We start from the raw sequence: 19416 nt of genomic DNA, 5'->3' as shown, positions 1-19416 counted from the left end.
CTCTGTGTATGGATGTGCACAGATTAACACAGTTGGAAGGGACCTTGTAGATCATCTAGTCCAGTGATGGCGAACCTATGGTACACATGCCACAAGTGGCACGGGGAGCCATTTGTCAGGGCACGCGAGGCCAGCTGGCCAGCTGAATTGGCCAGCTGAGTTCACCTTTTTAAAAGCTATTTTTCACCTTCCCCAGGCTCCAGAGGCTTTATAGCAGCCTGGAGAGGGCGAAAAGAGCCCCCCCCCCCCCCCGCGGAGGCTTCAGGGACCGTCCGGAGGCTTCTTCTGGTTTGCTCGGAGGGTGGTTTTAAGCGTTCCGAAGTCACTTCCGGTTTGCTCGAAGGGTGGTTTTAAGCATTCCGGAGGCTTCAGGGAAGCCTCAGGACGGTCCCTGAAGCCTCCGGGGGGGCCTCCGCGGGGGCGGGGGAGGCTCTTTTCGCCCTCGCCAGGCTCCTATAAAGCCTCTGGAGCCTGGGGAGGGCGAAAAAAGCATGTAAAAATGGGGGGGTTGTGCGTTGTGCACGCATGCGCACTGGGGGGTCACGCGTTGCATTATGGGTGCGGCACACCCGCACATGACCCCCCTGCACTCCCCCCACTTGTGGCACGCGAGCCAAAAAAGGTTCGCCATCGCTGATCTAGTCCAACTCCCCACCCAAGCAGGAGACCCTATGCTATTTCCGTCAGATGGCAGGTCTAGTAATGACTTACAAGGTGCTGGTAATGATGTACAAAGCCCTACATAGAATGGGGCTGGATCATTGGAGGGACTGCCTCTCTGGTTTACCCTTCCCATTATATTTGACATGAGGAACTTGTTATGGGTCCCATTTGCTAAAGAGTTCCACCTGATAGGATCCAGGAGCCTTATCTTCCAAGCTACTGGCTCTACAGAATATCATTTCAATCCCCATTTCCCTAGGTAAGATTGGCCCTGACGTACTAATTTCCTGGAAATCTCTTAACATTTGAATTTATCAACATTGAACATTGAATTTGAATTGAGGATCTTATAGCTATATTTTATCAAGGGTCTTAAAGGCAATTTCCCATATTTTTTTTATTTGGGGGAGGGGGATTGTAGATTTCCATTATTATTTTTACAAATAACTCAAGCCATTAAACACATCCAACACACCTTCCTCCTATTTTCTTCACAACAACCCTGTGAGGTGTATTGGGCTGAGAGAGAGTGCCTGGCCCCAAATCATTTATGTTTTAATATTGTAATTTTTTTTTTTAGTTTTTTTTAATTGTTCTGTTTTATTGTACACTATGAAGAATCATATTTGTAACAGGTGGCTATATACATTTAATAGATAATATTTATTGATTATAAATATACCTTTATGTGACCTAGTCAGAAGTGCTGGAACAGATCCTGGTAATTATTCCTTGCTCTCCTGTGTTTTCCCATCTGGAATGAAGCACATCTATATCTTTACGTTCACACATCTGCAAACATACAAATACTTGAAAACTTTATCCCCTGCAATTATTCTTTAAAATGTGCTTGGTCTGGAAGTCAGCTAAAATAGTCTTCACCTGTATTTAAAAATACATGTACTGACATCTTCGGAGGCTAGTTCAAAGCATTGCAGGTGAAAAAAAGGATTTGTTTTTTCAACTGGATTCAGTCCTGAGTAAAGTGAGATATTTGTTCAATCAGAGTCTAAATTGAAACTTGTGATCACCATGCACTCCTGCTCAACACCATAAAATAAGCTTTCGAATGACCTGTGTGTTTCTTTGGGAAAACTTCCTGCTGCGTTCAATAGAACTTAGAACAAGCTCATGCAGATATCAGGGTTTCATTTGTAAAAATAAGGATATTAGGCTCTCTGTAGAATAAGGGATTACTGTTCCTAGAAATAAACATAAAGATTCTGGTATCCTATCCCTTTTTGTTTTTTTAGCTTATGCTATGTCTGATTCAGAGGTGGTATTCAGCAGATTCTGACCAGTTCTGGAGAACCAGAAGCCGAAATTTTGAGTAGTTTGGAGAACCAGTAAATACCACCTCTGATTGGCCCCACCCCCATCTATTCTCTGCCTCCCGAGTCCCAGCTGATCTGGAGGAAATGGGGATTTTGCAGTAACCTTCCCCTGCCATGGCCACCAAGCTACACCCACCAAGCAATGCCACACCCATCAAGCCATGCCCACTAAGCCATGCCACACCCATCAAGCCACGCCCACAGAACCGGTAGTAAAAAAAAATTGAATCCCACCACTGGTCTGACTACTATACAGGTAGTCCTCAACTTATGACCACAATTGAGCCCAACATTTATGTTGCTAAGTAAGACATTTGTTAAATGAGTTTTACTCTATTTTATGACCTTTCTTGCCACGGTTGTTAAGAGCTGCTCAGCTCTTAAACCTTTTTTTAATCCCACACCTTAACTTTGGAACATTTGATATGAAATCCAAGGAGAACATACTTACATGGCCACCAGTGTCCCAGCGCAATCCACCTCCCAGGGTTGATCTTGTAGGGAAAATAGGAGGGACAGGACCAGCGGTGGAATTCACTTACCTTCCCTACTGGTTCGCAAATGTGAGTGCATGCACTGCTTTCTGCACATGCGCAGTGCTCGTGCATTACATCGGGGGTGAGTGGTCGGAGCCTCCCTCAGCCAACGCTACTGGTTCGCTCAAACCGGAGAGAACCAGCCAAATACCACCTCTGGGCAGGACCATTAGTTATGTTCACCACTTCCTAAGGTAATAATGTTGGGACAAAAATCTAATAAATAAAAATGAAAATAGAGAAAAGAACAACCATGCAAAACCTATGAATTTTAGCATTGTATTGCAGTGTATAATTGTTTGGCTATTCTTAGAAAGAAATTACCCCGCTTGTAAAAGTGTAGCCAATATGGCACTTGTCTAACTAGAATCGAATGAAATGACATTCCAAAATTACAGCTTTATAATTGTTGCCAATCTCACTAGAAAGATATTCGTAAACTGTAGAGGTCAGGTAAATTACTTGTCATGCTGCACTTTGCACTAAGAAGCAGTAAAACATTCTCACACTGTAATATGGAAAGGAGGGAGTATTGTGGGAGTATTGCCACAATACTTACTGTATTTTTCAGAGTATAAGACGCACCTTCCCCACCCACCCCCCCAAACAGAGGGTGAAAAACTGGATGTGTCTTATACACTGAATACAGAATTTTTGCACTACTAGAACTCCCTTTGCAAAAATGGATGCGCAAAGGGTTTGTGAGGGGAAAAAGAGCTCCTGGGGGGCTGGGGAGGGCAAAAATGAGCAAAAAGCAGGCTGGGTTTTGCTCATTTTTTGCCCCCCCCCCCCAACCTCCAGGTGTACTCTAGAAGCCTCCCAAAGCTCTGCATGCCTTTTTTTATTTAAACGAAGCTTGCAGATGGTTTGGGAGGCATGCAGAATGCAAAAACGTTTTTTTAAAAATTTACCGCTTCAAAATCATGGTGTGTCTTATACTCTGGTGCGTTTTATAGTCCGAAAAATACGGTACTTTCTTTTTAACCTTCAGAAACGTTATCCCTATTGATGTCCTCTCTCTCAAAGGATCTCCAAAATAGAGTGCCATTTTTCATGAGGGGGAAAAGGTTTGCGGAAGTCTCTTCTCTCTTGGAGTTCAAACTAGGTATAGTTTTCCAGAAATATAGTTCTACTGCTACTGTAATGAACCTTAAAATATGTAGCTACTATTTTCCCCAAGATGAGATCCCAAATAACTAACTCATGAAAATTTTGGGTTACTTTTCAACCAAAACAAAATTTGACAGCTATAGGCAAGTGGGAGTGGGAATCAAATAGCCTAAAATTAGTTCTGTGCAAAAGTTAAAGAAGCTGGCAATAACTTCCAGCATGCCACAAAAGCCTTCAAAGAAGAGGAAACAAGGCAAGGAAATCTATTATCATCCCACATGTTTCACTCTAGAACAGTGTTTCTCAAACTTGGCAACTTTAAGTCCTGTGGACTTCAACTCCCAGCATCCCCCAGCCAGCATAGCTGGCTAGGGAATTCTGGGAGTTGAAGTCCACAGGACTTAAAGTTGCCAAGTTTGAGAAACACTGCTCTAGAATTTCTGTGTGAAAAGGGAATCCTCCCTATGTTCCTGCCTTCCAAACGTCAAGTTTGCACAATGGCTGCACCCAATATTTTATTGCTCTGATGTTCTTTCCTACCTGCAAAATAAGTATTTTCAACGTAATCTTAAAAAGAAACTGTCAGACTTGCTCTAACAAATTAAATGGCTTTGATGTTATTGGCATTAGTTACTGATCTAACCATTTTGAATGTACTTGGAAGACAAGCATTTTGGGTGGGAGCTTTGCAAAGGTTCTTTTACCGTGCCAAAATTGTTCATTTTTAGCATGGTTTCCTCCCATATGATTATAAAATATCTGCTACGTTTTTATTCTGATGTCCGTAAACATAACTTTGTTAAAATAGATTAGATATAAATCTTGATACCATTGCTGACTTGATGGCTATTTGATTTCCTGTTTTTGTGTAAGGTAGGTTTGACAAAGTCCTTTGATGATAGTATTACTGTGCATAATCTAGTGTAGGATTGCTTCATTTAACTCTTACTGAGATATGTAGTGGAGTTTGACTGGTTTTAATTAAAAACGGTTGTATACAAAATTAGAATAGATTTGAATTAAATCTGAGATCCATGACGTTTTCAATACAAAGGTGTATGCAGCACAACCAAGGCCACATTCCATGCAATGAAATGCATTCAGTTAACATAATTTATAAACTTTCCAATTTATGTAACTTTGGTGGATATGTGGGAGCAAACCAATGCAATACGTTTCTGCATATCTAAAGTAACTATTCAGTTTAGAATAATAGAGGAGTCATAACTGTCACATTGCCATAAAGATTGATCCAAAATCAGATTCCAAAAAGTTGTGGATACACTAGGACAAAAACCCAAAGTGCAGTTTGGGCCAAAATAAGTGTCATACCTAGTCATCACTTCTCAGATGTGGGAATTTGTTCTTAAGAAGCCCATGATTAACAAGGCTTTTTTCAAATCACCTTAAACCCTGGAATATTTGGTCATTTTGTTCAGTAACCTGATACATTTTATGAAATCAGTAGGATATAAACCACGGGTGTCAAATTTGCAGCGTCATGTTGCTGTCATGTGACATTTCATGATGTTTTTCCCCTTCACAGAGCTGGGGTGGGCGTGGCCTCCACGTAATGTATCTGATCCACAGGCCATCAATTTGACACCCCTAATATAAACCAATTTCCGTTGCATTAATTGTGGAGGAATATAAATTCTATTATAATAATATAAAGCTATTTTGCTGCCAGGAGAACCAAGGCTGTTATTGACAAGCGAAATTTGTTGTTGCAATAAATGTGGGGGAATATAAAGATGTCCATGAAGAAGGTATTCAACAACAACACCAGCTTAGATCTGAAAGGGAATATGAAATAAGATCAAAATTGAAGATTGTCCTGATTTTCTTTGATAGAAGGGGGAAAGGGGGAGAGATTTTCAAGATTATTTATTATACCCTTTTACAATAAGAGTTCTAATACTTATTGCGGTGTCTATTTCCTGATCTGGCCTACCTCAGGCACTGACAGTAATACATGTCAAAATTACAAAAAATTACATGTCCATCAGAGTTAATGTTTTCTTTCAGCAACGTGTTGGGCCAACCAACTGGCACATGCATTTCTTCCTTATAGATGTGACCTTTAAAAATAGGTTGGATATTTCAGTTGGCTGACACTGTCAGTTTTTTTCTATCTTCACTTTTGCCTTGTTACTGTTTTTTTTTTTTTTTTTTTTTTGCTCTTTGCAAAAAGACATGCAAACTTTTCTGCCTTTTCCGGTCCCTAATTATTTGTTAAATTAGAGTGGATGTATCCATACCTGCAATAAGAGATTATTACAGCTAAAAGGTGGATGATACCACGTCAGTGGTCTTGAAATTCAAATAGAGAGAACTTAGAAAAACATTATTGTCACTTTGAATGTACACTAACCGGCATGCATTAGAATGAAATTTCGTTGCACCTCCAATATACACTACATAAACATGACAAAAAATTAATACAAAAATATGCATATACCCACATATATTTTATGACTAGGAGTGGGTTCCTGCCAGTTCTAACCTCTTCTATAGAAGAGGTTCCACAAATCTACTGTGCCGTTTAGAACTGGTTCCAGCTGCCTCCCCCCGCCCGTCCGCACATCATCAAGATGAAGAGCAAGAGGAGGAATTCTGGGAGTTGAAGTCCACAAGTCTTAAAGCTGTCAAGTTTGAACACCCCTGGGGGTTTTTTCTAAAGGGTTAGGGGCGCAAGGGTCTTGTAACTTGACAGCTTTTAGACTTGCGTGCTTCAAATGCCAGAGTTTCTGAGCCAACATTTTGGTTGCTAAGCAAGAACGTTGTTAAGTGAACTTCACCACATTTTACAAGTTGGCCATGCCCACCCAATCACATGACTGCGAAGCCACTCCCACTCGGTCACATAGCCAGCAAGCCACTCCCACAAAGCAGGCCACACCTACAGAAGAGGTTCTAAAAAATTTTGAAACCCACCCAGAGAAATAACACAGTCTAGTTCAGATGTATACATGTATACGGCGAGAAAAACAAATCTTGAAAGTTTATCAGATGGATGGCATAAGGATCAAAGCTTGTTACAGAATTTGGTAGTCCTGCTAGAAATACTTTGAAACCTCCTCCCAGAGGGGAGCAAAACAAAAAATAGTAAAGTGGGTGTGTGGGGTCTACAACTATGTAAGCGCTTATAAGCAATATCCTCAATAACAAGAAGTGAGCGTCCTAAAATCTTCTCTGCTGTCCTTACCACTTTCTGTATGGACTTTCTATCTGAGACACTGCAGCCACCAAACCAAACAGTTATGCGGTTTGTTAAAACACCCTCAATTGTGCTTCTGTAAAAAGTGGCCAGGGCAGAAGGAGAAAGATGTGCTCTCTTCGTCTGATTCAGGAAATGAAGGTGCTGGTTTGCATGCTTCACTAAGGAAGTGATTACCACTAGGTCATTTATGTGATTTCTTTAACATGTTCACCAGCAAACATGTTTCTTGAACATACTTGTTTCTGAAAATAAGTAAATTCGTATTATATAGTGATAACCTTCAGCCTAACAATGTAAATGTTTCTCAATCTTGGCCCATTTAAGTTGTATGAACTTCAACTCCCAGAATCCTCGAGTATTCTGGTAATGGAAGTCCACACATGTCAAGATTGAGAAACACAGATATGAGTCATTTCATTCTGTTTAACCATGTCACAGAGTTGTTGTGGGAAACAATGGGTAGAGGAAACACTGTGCGTAATTTCTTGATCTTCTGAGCAAAAGAAATCTGTGGGGAAAACTTATACCTGGGATGGGGAACCTATGGCACGCGTGTCACAGGTGGCACACGGAGCCATTTGTCAGGTCACACGAGGCGCTGCCCTGTCAGCTAGCCAGTGCGCATGCGTGTGCTGGCCAGCTGAGTTCATCCTTTTTAAAAGCCATTTTTCGCCCTCCCCAGGCTCCAGAGGCTTTATAGGAGCCTGGGGAGGGCGAAAAGAGCCTCCCCCCCGGAGGCCCTCCAGAGGCTTCATGAGCTTCCCTGAGCCTCAGGAACGCAAAAAACTGGCCCAATGGGCAAACCAGAAGTTCGGGAACGGACTTCCAGTTTGCTCGGAGGGTCGTTTTGAGTGCTCCGAAGGCTTCAGGGAAGTTTCCTGAAGGTCCCTGAAGCCTTCGGAGTGCTTAAAATGACCCTCCAAGCAAACCGGAAGTGACTTCCGATTTGCTTGGAAGGTTGTTTTGACTGCTCCGGAGGCTTCAGGGAAGCCTCCTGAAGGTCCCCGAAGCCTCCGGGGGGGGGGGAGGATCTTTTTGCCCTCCCCAGGCTCTATAAAGCCTCTGGAGCCTGGGAGGGCAAAAAAAGCATGCACAAAATGGGGGGAGCGCCTGTAGTGCACGCATGCACTCTGGGAGAGGGTCACACATTGTATTGTGGGTGTGGCACGCCCGCACACCACCACCCTGCGCTCCCCCCACTTATGGGACGCGAGCCAAAAAAGGATCGCCATCGCTGACTTATACATACCCACACCATAGCAACTCTTCTTCTTTTGTAGTTAAATGTTTCCCGTAACTTTCCCCCTTTTTAATACCTGTAATTCAACGCATGACATCATACATATTTCTTTTCAAGGTCTCAGTCGAAATTTCAATAGGATCAGGAATAAAGCATCTTTACCTCACCCACCACAGTTTCTTCAAGGCTATGAAAATAAGCTTTGGGAAAGTCAGCTTATATTCAGTTCTTCTCTTTAGACCAATATACAGTGAATAATTTTGACTTTGCAGATTTGTTTTTCATCATTTAGTTCACAAACTGCCATCAGAATAGGCTACTTCTAGATATAATGTTCAAAGCAATCCACTCATGAATTCCATCAGATCTCTTGTGTGAGAGCTAATTTACTTCCTCTTTTTCTTCAGTACAGTTGCTGCAAAATAGTTGGTGTGGAAGTATTTTGCAATTTCAACATTAGCCTTTATTTCTGGAAATTGAAGTCTTTGACTACAAGGGACTTCAAATTAGCATTGCAACTGCATGTGATTAGTTGGAGCTTTTTTGAGTTTCTTGCAAATTTGTTCTTATACTAGATACATGTGTAGCATTAATTGTGACAGGGCTGCCTACTAGGCACTTAAAGTAATTATAACAGTTTCGGCTTTTACTGCTACTATTTGCAAGTATAGAGAAATATCTGCATTTCCTGATTTAATCGTTTTGTAAAATCATACAATCGGAAGAAACACTTAGGACACCGAAGGGCTGTCTTACCTCCTCTAAAGTACATCATGTAAACCAAGGATGTCAAACTAGTGGCCTGTAGGCCAGATGCGATATGCACAGGCCACGCCCATCTCTGTTCCGCGAATGGGAAAAACATCACTTGACAGCAATGTGACAGCATGGCGAGTTTGACACCCGCAATGTAAAGGGAAGCTTGCCATTTCTTGAGGTCATTGGTAAAGAAAACCCAGTGCTGGTTCATGAGGACATACAGTATATCTCTATATCACTGTCAATCCTGCTCAAGACCCAGGTGAATAGCTTTTTGATCCCAGTTAGTTGTATCCTTTTCCATTTATTTCATATATTATTTAGGCAATTATTTCTGTAAGACTATTCTGCCTGAACCAGTTTTATGAAATATGTGCTGTCAGCCATAGAAAGGAGTTTTCGCTCTTTGACTGCAAGAATAAATAAACTAAACTGAACATGAAAATAAGGGCAATCAAATACCCTTCTGGAAAGAACTTTCTTTCCAATAGCAGGACTCATTTGCGTAAGGATTATGGCTTATTGTGTTATTTAATTAGCAGAGGCAGTAGAAACAGCTTGAACAATGAGATGCAGTGCCAGGTAGATAGGCAGGTTATAGAGCTAGAGGCTGGGACCAAACAGTATGCATTCATAACCTTTCCACTCCCTGGTCTTAAAAACAGCAAAAGTTGAAGCCAGCACCCATGTTTTTCTGGCATTTATGTTGTCATTGTTCATTAATCTATCCCAGTCATGCAGAGAAAGACATGTTAGATTGATTTGCTTTGAACTGAGCTCCTAATGTCATTGGCAGGATCAGCTCAGAAGTCTGTTCATTATCACAAGAGACATCAAGTTAAGGCTTGTGCCTGACCACATTTGAAAAGATTGAAAAGTGAATGGTGCCCCAATATAAAGTTAGCCACTGCTATGCATATAGCATAATAGGGCACTATGTCTCATTGAGAGGCCATTCATGTCAGGAAAGCCATCAAGTTACTCAAGTCTCACACCCTGTGATATGCCTCAAAGCCATTCTTCAAAACTTCAAAACAATTTTCTGTTAGAATTAAAGAATTGGTTGTGAAGGGTTGATTCAATTGAAACTTCATTGAAGGTTTTACAAAACTTTGCACAAATCTGTATTTATAGCAACTCCTCCTTGGTTCATTTGTTCCTTAATCTTCATAGCTATTTTCATTGTCAAGGAGAGAAATACAGAATTGTATATGCGCGTGCATGTAATTCCAAAACTGCTTGATCAGGTTTGAAAGAGTCACCTTATGGGCAACATATGCATTTAATAAATAAATGGTTTTCATGTTCTGCTAATTACAAGTATTTTGATAACATACAATTAGAATAGGTACAACTGTTACTAATATTGTACCTTATGGCTAAACTATGTCCCCAAAAGAAGGGAAATATGTATCTCAGGATTGAACCGTGGAATTCTTGGTGCTCTTTGAACTTGGTTGTTTGCCTATATTAGCCAACTAGGTAACATCGTCACTGCTAATGAGTGTAAGGAGCAAACACACTAGGAACAATGTCTGAAAATTGTAACTAAGACTCACAGTTGCCAGACTGCCTGGAGAACTAAATCTTCTATATCCAAAACCATTTATAAAGTCATGAATGCTTTTAATGAATTTAGCATTTCTGGAGACAAATAGGGTAATTAAAAGAATCCAATAGCTCCAATGCATCTAAAGTCAATAATGGTTCAAGTAGCATAAATAGAGTTATTTGACCAGCAAAATCTTCCCTAATATTGCTAACAAAATTAGATAGTAGGCAACCTGGGAATTGGTCAGTTTAAATAGTGTTATCAAATAAATTAAAAATAAGGTTCATTTATAGGAATAAATAAGTTTTACATACTTACTAGCTGTCAGCTGAAGTGACCAAAAACTCCAGCTGAGAGAATAGGTATGAATATTACATATTTCATAAATTAAAAACCCAACTCCATGCCTCAGGAAAATTTGGATATTTATAGCTTTCCGAAAAGCCAAGAAGATTGAGTTGGGGCCAACTCAATCTCAGGGGTATAGTGTTCTAAAGAGCAGGATCTATGATAGTAAAATGCCTGCTTCCTGGATCCCGTTAAGTGGTATTCTTGAATAGATGACACCTAGAGGATGCCTCTACTGTTTGACTAATGGGACAAGTAGAATTGGAGAAAGACGGTCCCAAAAATAATATAGCATGAGGCCAGAAATGGCTTTATAGGTAAGAAGCAGCATATTGAATTCTGCCCAGTAGTGTAATGGAAGCCAGAGAAGCTCACAGAGCACAGTTGTAAAATGGCTATACAAAGGTATGCCTATAACTCCACACCATCATATTCTCTACTAGTTGTAACTTGATGTTCTTCAACATCAACCCCATGTAGAATGTTGTGCAGTAATTCACTCAGAAGATAACCTGACTGTCCAGTTCTCATTAATCCAGGAAATGATACAATTGAGACTTGAAACAAAGTTGTGCAAGCCCTCCTGACCATGTACTCCTCAAATAATAAATGTCCAGGAAGATGCCCAAATGCTTCTGTCATCCATCCAGAAGTAAAGATACTAGTGTATCCAGAGAGTCTTTAATAATTCAAGGCCATTCAGGCTTGCTAGAGTTGAGCTGAAGACTGTTCTTCCCCATCCAGAACTCCAGAAACAAAGAAGGGACCTTAACAGCATCGCTTGGAAAGCCTGCAGCAGATGTATATAACTATAATCAGCATATTGATGGTACATTGTGGCATTAAATGAGCTCAGTGGTTTAATATTCATGTTAAACAGTAATGGGGAGAGCATCATGCTTTGAGGGCCCCAAAAAGAAGGAGTGCTGAATTGGAGCTTTCCCTCTATCAACACTAGCTGGAGCCAATCCCTAAAGGAGGAGGAGAACTAGTGCAAGATTGTACCCCCACTTCTAAATCCCAAAACCTGTCCAGAATATTGATAGCAAAAACCACTGAATAATTATGGAAAACGAGGATGGGGCACTTATCCAATTCTACCTGCACCAGAAGTTATCAGAAGTTCAATCAATGCTGTTTCATCTCATAGCTGCCCCTGAAGCTATGACTGAAAGGGCTCTAGATAATCTACATCCTGTAGGGCTTTCTGAAGCTTTAGCAAGATGTCCTTTTCAATAAACTTCCATAAAAAAAGGAGATGTTGGCAATAGGATGAAAATTGTCCAGTATGCTCAGATCCAGCAATGAGTTCTTAATGAAGAGAGAATCCACCATCTCCTGAACCATCAGCAATACTAATGAATTCACCACCCCCAGGTCCTAACCACGTATCATTTCCTAAGGAGTTGTAGCAAACCAAGAAGGATTTGAATTTACACAGGTGTCCAAGGTTACAGCTCAAAAACCTTGCCCAGGGTCCCTTGGGACTAACAAAATTAAACTTTTTCCAGTTACTAGAAAAGATTAAGGCGCAGTCAATTATATGGGACCTGCCAGGGCCCCATCAGAGCCTGGTTCATAGGAGGAGTTGGAATCTGGACCATCCAATGGGGATGGCACCTCTCTTTTAGAAAATTTGGGGAAGCCAGGGGCTGAGGATAATGTTGTCCAAGCCCCCTCAGGCATTAGAGGAGTTGGTCGACCGGATGCAGTGTTTCCTACCTTCCCTGTGTCTACAGGGAAGGATAGGCTGCTGACAGGCAGTTGTCTAGCCTTGAGGATTGCCTTTTGTATTTGCCTTGTGGACTACAGCTTGCCTTGTGGACTCGCTTAACCGAGTGGACTGGACTTGGGATCCTGGACCTTGATCAATAACCCTAGATCAATAAAGGACACTCTAGAGACCTGCCTTGCCTTGACGACCTGAGTCATATAACAGGACCTGCCTTACGTCCAGGGTCTAGCTTGACATCCTCAAAATCCACAACTCCAGAGGGAAATTTCTAGAAGTACCTTCTCTTCTTCCACTCATAATGATGCCATGGCAGTCTTTGTGAAAATAAAGGTTATGTTGAGCTTGAGATACACAAAAGAGTTATTCCTCTTTCTAATGAGCAGTACATTAAGTGATTCACGTAGTAATTGCTGTCTTTTACAAGAAAAAGAAGATGCTAAACGGGAATATTTTAGCAGGAGAATTTAATAGAAAAAATAAATAAATGAGAGGAGATTACATGAACCATGACAGTTAATTTTAGCTGAATAAAATACAGTTGCATACAGAATTAAAAACTCAAGAAGGATGGAAGGCTGAGTCTACTTGAGCCAGTCAGCATCAAACTGCTTGCAGTCAGCAGAGTTAGCCTGCAATACTGCATTCTAACCACTGTGCCACCACTGCTCTTATACCTAGTTCTGGCATAGAATCTGTGCAGGTAGTCTGAGCATTGCATCTCCTCTGCTTTTTCTATCTTTTGTAGAGAAGGTTGAGGCCATGTAATAGTAACTGAAGTAACTGGAACTTACCTTCTGGTTAAGATGTAGACATGACCATGAAGCAAAAAATGTGTTTTGTTCCATCACAACACGTATAAGGTATGTATCTACAGATTTAAATTTTTAAAAAAATTATCTCACATCTTTGCAGTGTCAGAGGGTCTCATCCTGCACGCCATGTTCTTTTCCAGCACTCCAGGCTCCCTGCCCCCGTGCGCGCTCCGCCACCCATCAGTCCTGCTGCGCATCAGCTGTCTGTCTGAGGGCTCAAAAAATGCAGCAGACTTCTTGTAGATATGCCTGTCCTCTCTGCAGCGGGCCCACTGTGTGTCTGCCTTCTGTACGGTTCAGCTGGGTGCTATGCAAGCATTTGGCGGATGTGGTCAAGGGCGGGCTTGCATGCACATCCCAGCTGGCAGCTCACCTTCTCCACCTGAATGGGAGCCCCAGACCAGCCGTCTACCCAAGGGCTGACATCTTAACTGCCCATCTCCCTTGGAGAGAAGCTCTTTATCCTAGTTTGGGTAATGCATTTCTTTGGAGAAGGATGATGTATAAATAACCATATTGATACATTGTTAGTTTAAATACTGTAGTGCAGTGTTTTTCAACCTTTTTTGGGCAAAGGCACACTTGTTTCATGAAAAAAATCACGAGGCACACCACCATTAGAAAATGTTAAAAAATTTAACTCTGTGCCTATATTGACTATATATAAAGTAATTCTCTTGAATAGGAATCAAATAAACACAAAGAAAGTATTTTATAATTACTCCTTAACATCAGTGGTGGGATTCAAAAATTTTAGTAACCAGTTCCGACATTCAAGCATGGTTTAATATTTTTTTCTTTAATGGCAAACAAAAACGTTGCAGACCGTTCTCTGCTCAGCGGGGATCGATCCGCTGATCCCCGCTGAGCCGGCGGATGACAGCTCTGTCTCTGCACTGTGTGTGGAGAGGGAGATGTCAGAGCCCCGCTGCTCTCTATGGGGAATCGGATGAGATTCTGTCTGCTGTCATCCGATCCCATCCGATCTGATCCCCACCCAGGACGGATGGAAAATAGGGTTTCCATCCGTCCGGATTTCACGGACAGGATCGGATGCGGATGGCAGCGGGTGTCAGCAGACAGTGCCGACTCCCGCCGAGTCCTGGTCTCCGTCCGTCTCCTCCTGCTCCGGTCCTCCTGGTGACTCGAGTCGCGACGTCTTCTTCTCTCCGCTGCTGCGCACACTGTGCTCGGGCGGGAAGGAAGTCGGAAGATGATGTCCTACTGTGATAGGTCCAGGCTGGAGTCTGGACCAATCACAGCCCGGACATCAGAAAAGTGGAGGGTGTCCCCCTGAGGAGCGCCAATCGGCGCCCCTGCTGGCCGAGGGTGGGGTCAAAAACCCCACCCCCCCATACCCAGGACACAGTCCGGCGCCTGCTTAGTGGGCGAAAATTTGACATTTTTAAAAAAAAATCTTTCGAATTTTTCAATTTTTCCCACGGCACACCAGGCAACATCTTGCGGCACACTAGTGTGCCGCGGAACAGTGGTTAAAAAACACTGCTGTAGTGCATCTCTTCATATCAGTGGAATGGGGCATAATCTGGTAACTTAACATCTTTTCTTTCCATACCTTTGACTCTGTCAACTGGGAGGGTACCTTGCATATTATGCTGACCCACATTTAATCATGATTTATTAGATAAAGCATACTTTGCTTTATGGGGCATACAAAGTCATAGCCAAACATTAACAAATGCCTACTGTTGGATTTGCACAAGGCATTGCGCCGAAATGAAATAAGCCATATTGCAACTTAATGCCAATGTGAACACATTTAATCCTCCTCCTCACTGTAGTTATCAAATATTGGTCTTGCGATATATTTCTGAATAGCAAATCATGCAAGCAGTAAACAAATTATGAAGTGAGATCATCTGATTTTTTTTACGTTTACACACATTAACATATTTTATATGAAGTGTGTTTTTGCATGTATATGTTAGCATTGCAGATGATATGTGATCTGATAGTCTTCGTTGTTTTCAATTGCAGATATATGGATATTTTATATAACAATTATTTTCCTTTGTATGTTACGTTACATATTATTCAGTCTTTGGTCTCTTGTACTTGATCAGAAATTACCACATAACAAATAAAGCATATATAGGTATTAATTTATAATAGTTATGTATTACTCTTTGACATGATACCAGTAAGCTTTGTAAGCTTTTGGAAATAATCTATATGGAGAGAATAAAAAAGTCAGCAACCATTTCTGAAAAGAGGATATTATTATAAGATGATTTATTTAACAACTGTTTTATTACATGTCAAGCTACGTTTTCCGTTCTCACCCTGTTTGGGACCAAGACATTTTCTTCCTTTTCTTTAAAAAGAAAAAGTGTTAGGAGGAAACCTTACACTTCTTCAAGTGCATAAATGGCTGTGATGTTCACCCATCTGTTCCAATTAGCTGGCCTGGCCCACTTATAGTCCCATTTATACCTCCTGGCAAATATTTTTTATTCTGGGAAAGTTTTTAGGGGTGTTTTTAATGTATTTTTAAATTCTTAAATTTTAAACCTAACTTTAACTATTGTACAGTAAACTACTGCTACCTCCTCCAGCCACACCTATATTTATTTATATTTATATTATGTATATTTATTGTTTTAATATGACTGTACACCGCCCCGAGTCCCTTCTGGGAGAGGGGCAGTCTAGAAATCAAATAAAAGTTAAAGTTAAGTTAAAGTTCATAAATTAAAAACACTCATTAACTCATTAATTCTCCTAAAAGCTCATTCCAAGGGATTGTGAGACATCTGGGACATCATTTGAATGCCAAAATGTCATTCTTCCTTAAGAGAATGGCCGTAAGCAATAAGAACTCTGGTTGAATCCAACGTACCTTGGCATGTCCCAAGGCAATTGTCTACAGTTAAGGTCTTTGGTGAGACACTCCACCTTGGATGGCTCACTTTTTTATTATGTACAGAATACCCTCCAGGAGGAGGGGGGAGAAAGGAAGGTCTTCATTATTTTATTATTTGTAAATGTGAAATAGGGAGCTCCTGCTACATACTGTTACAAGGAAAGCATGTTTTAAGCTTTGCACAGAAGGACTGCAAATCATTCCACAAGAAAGATAGCTAGTGAAAATTTACACTACCTGTGTATTTGAAGCTTAGTTTTTAATCAGCATGCTCAACTGTCTTTAGTTACTTCAGATTCTTTTATGGATTCCTCCAGGAGAGAAATATGAGACTGATCAAAGCAAAACAAAGTAAGCATTTGCTTTTCCACAGGGGGAAATTCTGTCCGCTCCTATTAATAGAATGGTTCAGTTTGCTTAATGGGAATGATTCCTTCCAAAGAAGTAGACATTAACAGGAATTTTCCACAGGCAAAATATTTTTTCCTCTAAACAAAGTAGAATGAAGCTTCAAAATAAACCAAAAAACTCTTCTAGGTATGCACAGCAGTTAAGAGATCATCTCACTTATGGCAAAATGCAGAATTACTCCATAGGAAAAATTTGGGATGTATTTCTGAAAAAAAGAATGAAGGTCTGAAACATCACGCATCATGCCACATAATGTGTATAAACTTTCTTTCTTTCTCTTTTTTCTTTTTCTTTCTTTCTCCTTCCTTCCTTCCTTCCTTCCTTCCTTCCTTCCTTCCTTCCTTCCTTCTTTCCTTCCTTCCTTCCTTCCTAGAAACTTCCAGTCTGGAAACAGGAAGACCATAAGTTCTAGTTGCACTTTAGGAAGAATACCTGGTGGGTGTCATTAGGCCTGGAACATGGCTTACCTGTCTTCATATGGCATTGTGCCATGGGAAGTCTCCAGGACTCTGCCCACATAGCCATTGGTACCTGAAGGCTGCAAATAGGAAAACACAGATTTAAGATGAATCATAGAAAGACAGATTTGATTTGCAGACTATACGTTCTTTATCTCTAGATGGGGGTCATATTTCCCTAAATGGAGTTGCCTTAAAATCTGGGGGTTCTCAGGACTCACATCTCATTCTGAAACTTCCAAAGAGTAACAAAGATCCTTTGTGTATGAATATTGGCCATTTTGATTTGGGAAGCTTTGTTCACCTTATGGCTGCTTTATTAAAATCTGTTCTATAGTCAGGGCTTTCTCAGAAGAACATCTGGAAGTTTCAACGGGTACAGCATGCAGCTGCACAAGTACTTGTGGGCAGATTGAAATTTGCCTAACGCTTTGTGGTTGGCAGTTGCTAGCTGTGGTTGCCAGCCAGGTTCCAAATACAATTCAAGTGGCTGGTGGTCAGTTTAAGAACCTATATGCCTGAATATTATGAAACGTTCCCCAGGTTGAATCTGCTCACCCAGTGAAATCAAGAAGAAAAGGCTTGCTAATGGTACCTTCTTTGAGGAAATGTCATCTACAGAGTTCAGGAATGAGCCTTTATTGGTAATGGTCTCACTTTTATGGAACAGCATGTGCTTCAGCATCTGGTCTACCTCCACTGTATTGGGCTTTCCAAGGACCATTAAAACTTGTCTAAAAAGTACGGGAAGACATCTAGTTTAAATTATTGCATATGTGCATGCTAAGCTGTTGGTAGGCAGCGTTTTGTGTAATTCAATTTCTTAATGCCATGTTTTACAATTTCGTAAGGGGCTCAGAGGCCAGAAATTGTATGGAATAGAAATGTCACAGACACTGGTCTGCTCATGAAAATCATCTATTATTGTTAGGTGTTTGGCCTAACTCTTAATGATAGCTTATCCGTGAGAACATCTCTTCTCACTCCAAAGCAGCAGCTGTCCTTTTGAACTGAAATGCATGATAAAAAGTATAAGATTACATAACTGCAGGGATGCTTATTTTTGTTTTTTCTGTGTTTACAGATTAGTTCATATATTCAATGCAGTGGTAATTGAGATCTGCCTGCTTGTCTGTCTGTCCGTCTGTCTGTCTATCATCTATCTATCTATCATCTATCTATCTATCTATCTATCTATCTATCTATCTATCTATCTATCATCTATCTATCTATCTATCATCTATCCATCCATCCATCCATCCATCCATCCACCCATCCTCACACTCCTTAACTTGATACTTTCCAGTGGATGTGGTTGTCAGGAATCCCAGAAGTTCTTTTCTCAAGAAAACCTGAAAACTGTAATATGCACAATATTTGCACATGTTGCTGTCCTATTTGTGTAGGAGCTTATAGTTTCTGATGGGATATGAGGTCTGAAGTTCAAAGCCTGCTCTTGCTATGCAATCACCAAATTTTCTTCAAAATCAATTCTGGATATGTTTATTGATAATATTTGAGGGTTTAAGGTACAAATGCACATTTTGTGCTTAGTTTTAGAAGAGGAATTGGTCTGTATAGACTTGAAGAAATCTAAAAAGACACTGGAATTTTTTATTAAAAATTCAAAGCATTTTGCAGAAGATTACAAATATATGATAATTTTTGGTCTGCTCTGTTAATCCAGCTGCTGTGTTGGATCACCTTATTGTCATGTTAAAAATATGCATGAATTCTCCATTACTAAATCAAATAATTTTCTAAATGCTGAGAACATGAATCTTTCAAACATACGAGTACAGCTCACAGTTGAAACTTAGGACTGTAAATTTTGGCTTAGATGTATGTCTCCTTTGCTCTTAAGTGCTCTTATTTTAAAAAACCACAAAGTTGTTGAATGAGATTTTTTTTTAAAAAAAATGCAGAGAGCCAAATTCTGTCAAACCAAAGTTTCCTATTTCAACACAAGTTAAACAAAAGTTAATAATGGAAAAACTGACCTTGAAAGCAAATACTCCCAAAATATACTAGCTGACCTCAGAATACATTTTTTATTTTAACTGATAAAAGGAAAACTAAAATGCAAAGGGGTTTTTTTTGTCATTTATATACTGAATGTATGTGTATGAGAGAGGGGCGGGGGAGAGCGATATCAGTTATAATGACCTTATCCAAATATGGCATTATCTTCTTTGGGTTTGTTAAAGGATTTAGAAGTAATGCTGGGAATTGAACAGTTAAAACTTAACTGTCCAGGGTTAACATAATCATTGAATTCAAATGCAAAAACATTGTTTTCTTACTGCTATTCCTTGATAACAGGAAATCCATAGTGACATTTGCAGGATGGG

At 40.5% G+C, this 19416-nt stretch overlaps 1 protein-coding gene across 2 annotated transcripts in view; it reads left to right on the top strand.

Annotated features, from left to right (window-relative positions):
• The window catches only part of ATP10A (ATPase phospholipid transporting 10A (putative)), a 323794-nt gene that overhangs the window by 29589 nt on the left and 274789 nt on the right, over window positions 1-19416 (top strand). The window lies entirely within an intron of this gene.

This window comes from Natrix helvetica (assembly GCF_964273705.1).
Source record: "Natrix helvetica genome assembly, chromosome: 3".
NCBI lineage: Eukaryota > Metazoa > Chordata > Lepidosauria > Squamata > Natricidae > Natrix > Natrix helvetica.
The sequence above is the reverse complement of the archived record's forward strand: the minus strand, read 5'-3'. Positions and strand labels throughout refer to the sequence as shown.